The sequence below is a fragment of the Thermobia domestica genome, chromosome 6 (genome assembly GCF_964235325.1).
Source record: "Thermobia domestica chromosome 6, izTheDome1.hap1.1, whole genome shotgun sequence".
NCBI lineage: Eukaryota > Metazoa > Arthropoda > Insecta > Zygentoma > Lepismatidae > Thermobia > Thermobia domestica.
The window spans coordinates 249,521,450-249,531,457 of NC_137459.1; positions in this window are offsets into that span (position 1 = coordinate 249,521,450).

Here is a 10,008-nt window from a genome sequence, read left to right on the forward strand (position 1 = left end):
ATGTCAAACGAAATTAAACAAATTAACATGTCCGGTTGAAACTATTGACAAATTAACAAGTCCGGTTAAGGTTAGCTTGTGCTTACTTAAATACGGTTGTCTTACATATATGTATAACGTCAATTAATCAATTTTAAAATCATTAATTGCCTGCAAATCTCAATTGTATCAAGAGTTTCGAATGTTTACACATATATATGTTAGCACAGGATAAAATTGTTATCGAACTTTCGCTGATGAGGCTCGGAAAGAGCGGAGGCAAGCGAGTATCACACTCCATGCTGGGGCAGGCACTGTTCGAAGACTATAGTATGCCTTTAAGCCTGTGATTGAGTTATCATTTTACTAAGAAACGATAATACAGTGTTTTGAGTATTAATTTATACTAAACAGCGAATTTAGTCTAAAAATGTCATAAAAAAGACAGAGCAAGAAAGCTTTTGGTAAAAGAAAATACGTGTATTTTAATTTCCTTCTGAAGAATATGCAAGGAGAGAATGTGTCTTTCAAGAAGATTGAGATATATATGTTAGCCCAATACATAATTAATCATTATATCGCTTGTTGTACAGTGTAGCTTTCTTATTGTTTCTCTTTAATATATTATATAGTGCAATGTTTCTAATTTCATTCTTGCTAAAAACGAAAAAAAAAAAATGCATGTATCTCTTAAACTGTTATGGCTATATCCGGAAGCGAAACAAATCATTTTCAGAGGCGAGTACCACGTAAACTTCTTTATATAAGCCACTCAAACTGTTTTGTTTGTAACCAGCTAGCTAAATAGGAAGCAAAAATGACGTTTTCTTCACCAGCGTATTGCTAAAAACTGGAATTGTCAAAAATCCAAATTTGGTAGTTTCGTTCTGTAAGATAAGGCTTTATTATCTTATGAATCAATTTGGGATGGGTGCATGATTTTGGCAATTCTTGGGAGACCAAAACTTCAAGGTTAAGATATTTCTTGCTCTTGGAATGCTAAATCGATTTACAAAACGGTTCTCGCCATCTCTTATTATTTTTGGTCTGTGTAGATCAATACTGACAAGTAAAATCGAAAGTTATAGTGGACTTCTAGTACTTCCGGTTTTAGTAGAGAATAAAGGATATATATATATATGTGAAATGTACTCTTGGGATGCTTAAAATCGCTTCTCCATATATATGTTACCGTGTTCGCTCTAAAGTGATTAACGTAAAAATCTGGTTATTTCTATTACTGTCGGATTAAATATTGTCTCCGTAATTGAAATCGATTCCTAACTTTTGACCCTCTATATGCCAAACAAATTTGGTGGTGGTTTATCAAGTAATCCTTGATGTTTTCGTCTTGAGGATGGACGGACACACGGACAGGGTAAATATATAAAGGAATTTTGGTAAACCAACTTCTTTAAAAAAGATTTGTTCCTAATTGTAGTACTTTCGTCTACAAAATAAAAAATTGTTCTCTGTTTCCATTTTCATAAAGGTTCGAAAAAAATTCTGGAACCGGAGGGGGGGATTTATCGGTGCCAGAAAAAAAATTTCTTCTTCGTGGGGGCATACGTTTCTGTCAGGGAAAAATCCCTTGTATCCCGCGTCAATACGCACACTGGGAAGAATAAACGCTTTAACTCATTTTAGTAATAATTTAGTAGCATCTATGTACCTTTAAAAAAGAAAAATGGTCAGATTATTCATTTAATTTTCTTTTGAAAATCGTTCATACAGACGGCAATCAGTTAGCGACTTTCTGAAGAAAGAAAGAAAGAAAGAAAGAAATCGATCATAAAATCAGAAACTAAAAATTAGAACAGCGAAAAAGTTCTTTTTTTAAAATAAATAAAAGCACCCGGTGCAATTCGAACCAGGTTCGAAAGTTTTGAATTTCAACAGAAAGAAAGAATTAAACATGCACGGCTATTGAGACAAACAGTGAATCAACCTTTCAAGTGTGTTGATAGCGAGGCAACTCCTGAGTTAAAAAGCGTATGTGTTTTCTTTAAGTAAATAAAGCTTTCAGCACTTGCCAACGTACTATTTTCCCCTGAAATTAACATATATTATAAAATATATCCTGAATATTTCAAACGGCAAACAACAAGGTGTGTTGGGAAGGCTTCATTACTCTTTTTTTTCTAATAACTTCCCCTCCTATTACTTAAAGTGGGCTGTTGTCAAACTCGCAATTTTAAGGGATTTAGAAAAATCCAGGAAGGCAATTATATTCTGAAGAAGTGTACAATAAAAATACGTTGAGAATAATGTTAGACGCGTGAATAGTATTTTATATAGCTATATTAAGAAAGCATCATTAATATTTTGAAGGACCGAGGTCGTTTCTTTATGCTACGTTGTAACTTTACGTCTTATGTTCATAAAAATAGTAAAGATAAACTCTAATACCAGTCATTAGAATTCTTAAGCTAAACGATAGATTTCCATATTAAAAGATAACTTAATACTTGTGTTCCATGAAATAACATTCAATATCTTGCTTAACAGAACCTGCTTTCGTGAAATGCAAGAGGGTGCAAGGTCTGAAGATACGTCACTCGTTGAAACATAAACTTTACTAAGTAATCACATTTTTGTTTCAGATGATGTTTGTTAGATGTAGAACGTGGTACACTAGAAAAATCTTCAGAAAAAAAGATTTATGATTTATAATAATAAGCTACAAGATTCGAAGATCACAGTTCACTACATCTTAATAGGAATAAACTATTTATATGCATTTTATATCATTAACGTAACGTATATTATTATTATTATTATTATTATTATTATTATTATTATTATTATTATTATTATTATTATTATTATTATTATTATTATAATTAGGAGCTTATGTACGAGGGCAAGCCACAACTTATCTACACTTTTCATTCTACAGTTTATTTACATGAAGCTAGGGTTATACTATACACATCATTTTTTTATGTAATCTCCCTCCTTATCAATGCACTTGGCTCAACGGTCAACGAGCTTACGTATTCCTTCCAAATAAAATGTTTTCGGTTGGTCGTAAAGCCACATTTGCACCGTATTTTGCACGTCTAAATCTGAGGCAAATCGGCGACCGAGCTCGTCGTGGATGATTTGATGGGCAGAGCCATGACTGATTTTGTTCAAAGCAGCTGCTGCCTCGTCGATAGTGATTCGCCTATTCGCCAGAACCATCTCTCGAGCTTGTTGAATGTTGTCAACTGTAGTGGAGGTTGATGGCCGTTCTGCTCCCTCTTCATGCATTGCACTTGTTCGACCACTTTTAAACATGCATTACTCGAGCCGCAAAAACACAGTTTTACGTGATAGTGCACTTCTCCCGTCTTGCGATGATAGTCTGCGATGAATGTCTGACCCTTTAAAACCTCCGACCAGAGGAATCGGATCACTGCTCGTTGTTCCTCTTTGGTGCAAACTTCTAATGGAACAGCCATGATATATCTGCAACAGAAGGAAGAAAAATGGAGAAATTAAGATCACACTTTCGCAACATTACCACAACAGTATAACAATAAAATATGCGAGGACAGAAGACAAAATGCGCAATGTAAGAAAAGTTATGACAAAAGTGTAGATAATTTTTGGCTTGCCCTCGTATTACAGAACTTTCATAAATAAACAACAAAAAGCATAATTGTAAAGAAAAAAAACATTATTTAAAATTTTATCAAAGAAACTATTATTAATACAAAATATAACAGAATAGGCTATACAAATACATAAAATATAAATAAATGAAGACACTACTTACCTATATTCAATTTATCACTTCAAAATATAAAACATATTAATCACTTATATGATGCGATATTTTATGAAATCATTTTAAGATGAGTTTTTGAAGTTTTTTTTCTTTTATAAAAGTTTAGAATTGCACTGTTTGTTAATTTAATATATATCCATGCACTAAAAAAACTTAGACATTTAGTTTCAAACCTCTGTGATGAATAACATAACATTGTTAGTCACCCTTGATTATGTTTATCACATTATGCGTGTGAATAATTTACTACAGAACCAGATTATGTTCTTTAAATTTTATCTTGTGCGCCATTAGTCAGGCCCTGATAATACAAACATAAGTCATTATTTTTCAAATATTGTAGTATTTCCTATTGCTTCGTTACATCCTCGGGAAAACAAACTCTTTTCGGTAGAATTACATTCATTCCGGTTGCTAAACGTACAAAAAACATTTAAGCATATTTAGTGTTTAGAAAATAAGCATATAGTATTGTTTGTGCAACGATATATTCTAATTTTCCGATTTTAATAAACTTCTTTGTGTATTGATTATTGAAAAGTTCTAAGCAAATAGCCATTCTGGTAGTTATGAGGATATTCCATGAAGTACTATGATGGTGATAACAGCTAATTGTTTAAAGTGTATCAATTTAAACTTTTATTTATTCTGAATCATATGCAGAACTATCTAATTTTCTGATCGGATAATACGTTTTTCATAATTTGTGACAAATTTAGGGCCCATAAAACAGATTTTAACTTTGTTTCACAACTTAATGATGCCATATAAATTCTGAACCTAGATAAGATCTACAAAGTTATTAATCTGTTACTATTTTATATAATTATTTATGACATGACTTTTAACAAATAAAAGTTTGTTTAAATGAAAAAGCCTTTTTATATGATATCATTTTTAAAACAATAACGCTACAATTTCATTTACCTGGCCTTTATTCATGAAAATGTTCTGAAATACCTTTGTTTGCAAAACTGACTCTGATAACACATACTTATTTTACCAGTAACGAATTTAAAGGGATAAATGGAAATAATTTTGTTTTATTAATGAATTTTCTAAAAATGATATCCGCATACTTAATTCAGTATGCCATATTTAGTTAATGCATAAATGTATACACAATCAAGTTCTTTAGCAATTAGCAATTATAACTTTGTCATACATGGTAATGAATTCTTTCGTTATGATTTATTTATTAAGATATGTCAATATTTACGAATTCAGTGTATGTTTATTTGATAACAATTTTTTAAACTTATTATTTACGTTTAATTTAAGCACACACATATATTTAAATATTCAATCATTTTACATTTTTACGGTACTTGCATTTTATCCGCCGCTCCCCAGCTCCGGATGCGATAAAATATAAGTATTAAACAAATCAAGTTTCATTGTAACATAGCTAAACAAAGTAATAATTTATTTATATTCGTAAAAAATTCTAACCACACGAAAACCTCGATTACAAACTATGATGTCATTAGGTTATTTTAAATCTGTTAATGTAAAGTAAACTGTTATTGCTTGTATGTTTTTTCATACATATGAAACAACATATTTCCATCTATGAGGAAATTTTAATGTCGCAATAGAATGTAAATTGACAAACAAATATATAAATATTATATGATTTTCTTTTTTCAATACAAAGCTTAAGACTTTTAAATGGATGTATTAGATAAATAATTTTCAAGACTAATTAAGGTAAACAAGACATGTGTTAGACTTGTAAAGTATGAGAGAATAACTCAATCTTCAATTTGCGTTTTCATGTAAATGAAATTCTGAATGCATACATAATGTGATATATAAGTCTTCACGTTAAACGATATTGAATATGACTTTATGATCAGAAAACTGTGAGTTGTAAGATATGCTATGTTTTAAGATCCCTCTCTTCACCACATAAATTTAGGAAGCAAAAATGATATATACGTTTTTCTAGTAAGTAATTTAATTCGTCTTAGATAATCTACTTTAGTACTACCCTACATTAGATTAGATTTTATTTGTTTTGTAATTTTATATTATCTCTCACTTTATTATTGTTATTGCTATTTGCAGGTGGAAACAAAATTATTGGATATTCAATATGCCAGAATCCTTTTAATTATCCGACAAAGTTCAAAATCCATCAGTATTATTCAACATTTAATACCAAACAACAGAGTAAGTTTTGAAAAATCCTTCTTGTTGATATGGTCAGAGGGGGTGGTGCTATTCAGCCGGTTCGCACCGGTTCGCTAAAATCGGTTGTTAAATATTTCGAGTTTGCAGAACCGTTTGTTACACCCTGACCTAACAGTAAATTTTAACTAGTTATACCCAAGAACAATAAATTTTAATTTAACTATCTTTATCTTTAGAATTTTTTACAGCTACAGTCTTAAACATATGATGTTTCAGAACAAAGTATAAGCGTTAATTTCTTAATCTCAAATGCTCAGATATCAAGAATAAGAACTGGGATCACATGAGTGAGTGATGAGGGTTATTTATAAGGTAAGCAAGAACGTTCTGTCGCTTTTTGTGGAGGTCTGTGTTCAATTAATTGGCCCTCACACCGTCAGTTGAATGTGAATGGAGATAAGGCAAAGGTCAGTTGTTGGTGTAGATATATTCAACATACTACCTGGTTCTGGCAGTTCAGTTACACCGTAAACTTGCGTGAGGACAGACTGAACATGGAACGTTCACAGAACCTCATAAGGGCGTGCATGCTGTACGAGTTCAAACTGCTGTCAAACGTCACTGCAGCAGGGTGGATGATATGCCAGGGCCTTTGGTGAGGGTGTTCTGAATATGCGGACAGTGCAGTAGTGGTCTAACAAGTTAAGGACACATTGATGCTAGTGGTCTACTATTTCCACGCTTAATTGCATACATGGAGTGCATGCCCGCGACCGTTCGGTCTCTTTGATGGACGGGCACCGTTATTACATCCCGCCTTAGTTGCTCGATACTGGATCAGAGTCCTCGAGGACGATGTGCTCCGTCAGGATTTGTCCTCTAATCCTGACTCACCTAAGTGATGTAACCCCCATCTCTTAGGGAGTGGGATACACCCACTGCGCGGCCAGACCGAAGTCCTGAGTGCTTACCAGATAACCTACTGGTGGAGGCAGACTGCTAGCGAGCCAGTCCTACCAAGCTCTGCAGGCATGGCGCCCGAGCGTTGTAAGGCAAGGTCACCTCCTACCCATGCTCACCATTACCAGGTTCCTGGGATTGGCTCCCATGAGCTACCGAACCCCACGGTATGACCACAGCCCGGCAGAGTCCAACCTAAATCCGGGGCCCCAGGCAATGCCCGAGAGGGCTTGTTCAATCCCGGCCCTGTCTACCTCTATCGTTCAATTGGCAACCACCTTGTTGTGTAGAGGTACCACGTACACGTCGAGATACTCCCGTATCTCATCCCGGACCCAATGGACGTGTTAATTCACCATTTGAGTTTGGTGCCAGCCCATATCCTACAGAGTTTCCTCCCTTCCGCTGGATCAGAGCCGTTACCCAGATTCCTGGGATTGGACCCTCTCCCACCTCCGTTCAGTCCCCAGCAGACAGGAATCCGACACTCCCCCCGGTATGGTCGTCCAAGCACGGGACTTCCTCTAATTGCGGGAGAGGTACACAGTACATTACCAGACCTAACGGCTGATTTAGACTATCTGTAAAGACAATGGCCATTTGGGAGCGGCGGCTGCCCTGGTAGGGTCGTGGTAGCTCCTGCACCCAGCGTACTGGGAATAGCCCTTGGGAACTGGGACGAAGGAGCGTCACTTCCTCAGCGTTCCTGAGGTACGAGTGTGCGTTAGGATACTAAGTATCCCATCCCGGACCCAAGAGCACGCACTACACGCTCCTTGAGGACAGTACCTACATCATCATCCCGGTAGAGCGTTGGATCCGCCCACACTTTGGGCATACCAAATACCTGCTCTTTCATACGTGTTGAGGTACCACGTAGCCTTATCTTCCGGCCCCAAGGACAGGGCCTAGTTACCCTTTTCGGTGGATAGCCGAAGACTCACCTCCGCCGGTAGGGACGGCAATCAAAGACTACCTACCTCGCTGAGGACGTGACGAGGTCACACGTACTCTCCCAGATCCAATGGCACGAGTTAGTCGCCCATTTCGGAGGATAGCCGAAGCCTCACCTCCGCCGGTATACGAAACACTCGAAGACGCACCACGTGCCTGAATAAGACCAACACATGTACAAAATGGAAATCTTCGGGCAGCAAATGCGTGGCCAGACATGTAAGGAACTGGGACTCCAATTCAGTGTAAGTGAAGAAACCATTCGGCAGCACCTCCATCTCCTTGGGAAGCACTATAAATTTGATCGATGGATCCCACATGATTAGACTCTGGATCAGAAGGCAACGCGAGCAGACACCTATACCTATGTTCTTTTGCTGTCTAGTCTGAGCAAGGAAACATTCCTGGACAGAGTTTTGACAGGTGATGAGAAGTGGGTCCTGTACGAAGCTCCTCGGCGCCGACATCATTGGTTAGCATCCCATGAATCGGTTCCAAAACAGCCGAAACACTGTACCAGAGGAAGGTCCTCCTGTGTGTTTGGTGGACTCCTCGCGGCATCGTGTATCAAGAACTGCTAAAAGCGATCAGAGCATCAATGGTACTGTAAGCAGTTGAACCGTGTTCAAGAAAAACTCAAAACTCTGGAGCCAGCACATCTGAATCACAAAGGGTTTTTCCAATTACATGACAACGCTAAGCCCCATGTGGCTATAATTACCCAGGACACCATTCTACTCCTTTAATGGTAAACGCTATTGCATTCTCTATACTCCCCGGATATTGCCCCATCCGATTATTATCTGTTCCATTCCTTGAACAATCACCTTAAAGGACGCCAGTTCAAATCCGTAGTAGAGGTGCAAAATGCACTTGATACTTTGTTCGCTTCACGGTTCACCAAATTCTACCGCAATGGAATCCATGGCCTTCTAGAACGTTGGCGGGAGGTCGTCGATGCTGATGGGGAATATTTTTTACCTTTCAGGTACGTTTTAGGTGACATATTAATGTTCGGAGGTGGTGAGTGAAAACGTGATAGAGCTTTCTTGACTACCTTTATATATTTGAAATGCGTACATACTATTATCAATAATTGTCGATCCATTGCTGAATTGTGTTCCCAATGCTTTTTAACAACCATCTATCATAGATAATAAGTTTCCAAGATATTTGCAGTGCTAATTTCGTCACACTATCTTGTGTTAGGATGCTGTGTAAGTCCATTACTTGTGACTTATGGTATCCAGTAAAAGAAATTGCTTTTGTCTAACTTTTATGGTTTGTTTCTCTGTTTCCTAAAAGAGTTCTCTCTCTCTCTCTCTCTCTCTCTCTATATATATATATATATATATATATATATATATATATATATATATATATATATCATAGCTAAATGGTATGTGGCCTTTGGCTGCAGATTACAAGGTGAAGTTCATACTGAGTTCCAGTTCCACTGAGGAGTAGGTGCATTTTTAACTGTCCTCAGTACCTCTTTATTTAAGTCCCTGTTGTTTGCTCAATATGAAAAAATAGAACAGAAGTGAGTAAAGTAAATGTCTTAAGTGAAAAGAGAAGAAAAAAATATTTCAATACAAAGCCAGAAAAAAGGAGCAAGCGAGTACATTTGGTGCTTTAATTTTTGCATGGAATATAAAATAATAAAGAAAGTGGTTAATGCACATATCTTTAGTGAATGAGGACCTGACTTCAATTCTCGATGTATTGTAGTTTGTATTGTAGTTGGATTGTAGTTTGGTACCCCTTTTCACAATCAAGGAAATAAAAGACGTGGATCTATTAGTTACGGTGGGACCGAACCACATGATGTTCTACAGCAAATCAAACCCGAGTTTTCCGCACCACAAGGAAACCTAATCATCTAACCACGAGAAAGCTCTGTTCGCTGTGGAAGAGCACCAAACTCACCACACTGGTTCAGATCTGTGACGACGCCAGAGCGGGAGGGGGCAAGCGGCCTCTTATGGCTACTCCTGACCCCCTAACTGCCCCTCAAGACTCCTACGACCTTAAAACATTTTAAATATGGCATTTTATACGTCAATATTATAGCCTATAATATTGTCAGATGGCATTATCCATGTATTTACTATGCGACGGATTACTACTCAAGATTTCTTCTTTCGCCATCTGAGTATGTACATATATTTTTGTTTTCTAATATAGTGCTTTTCCAGCTAAAT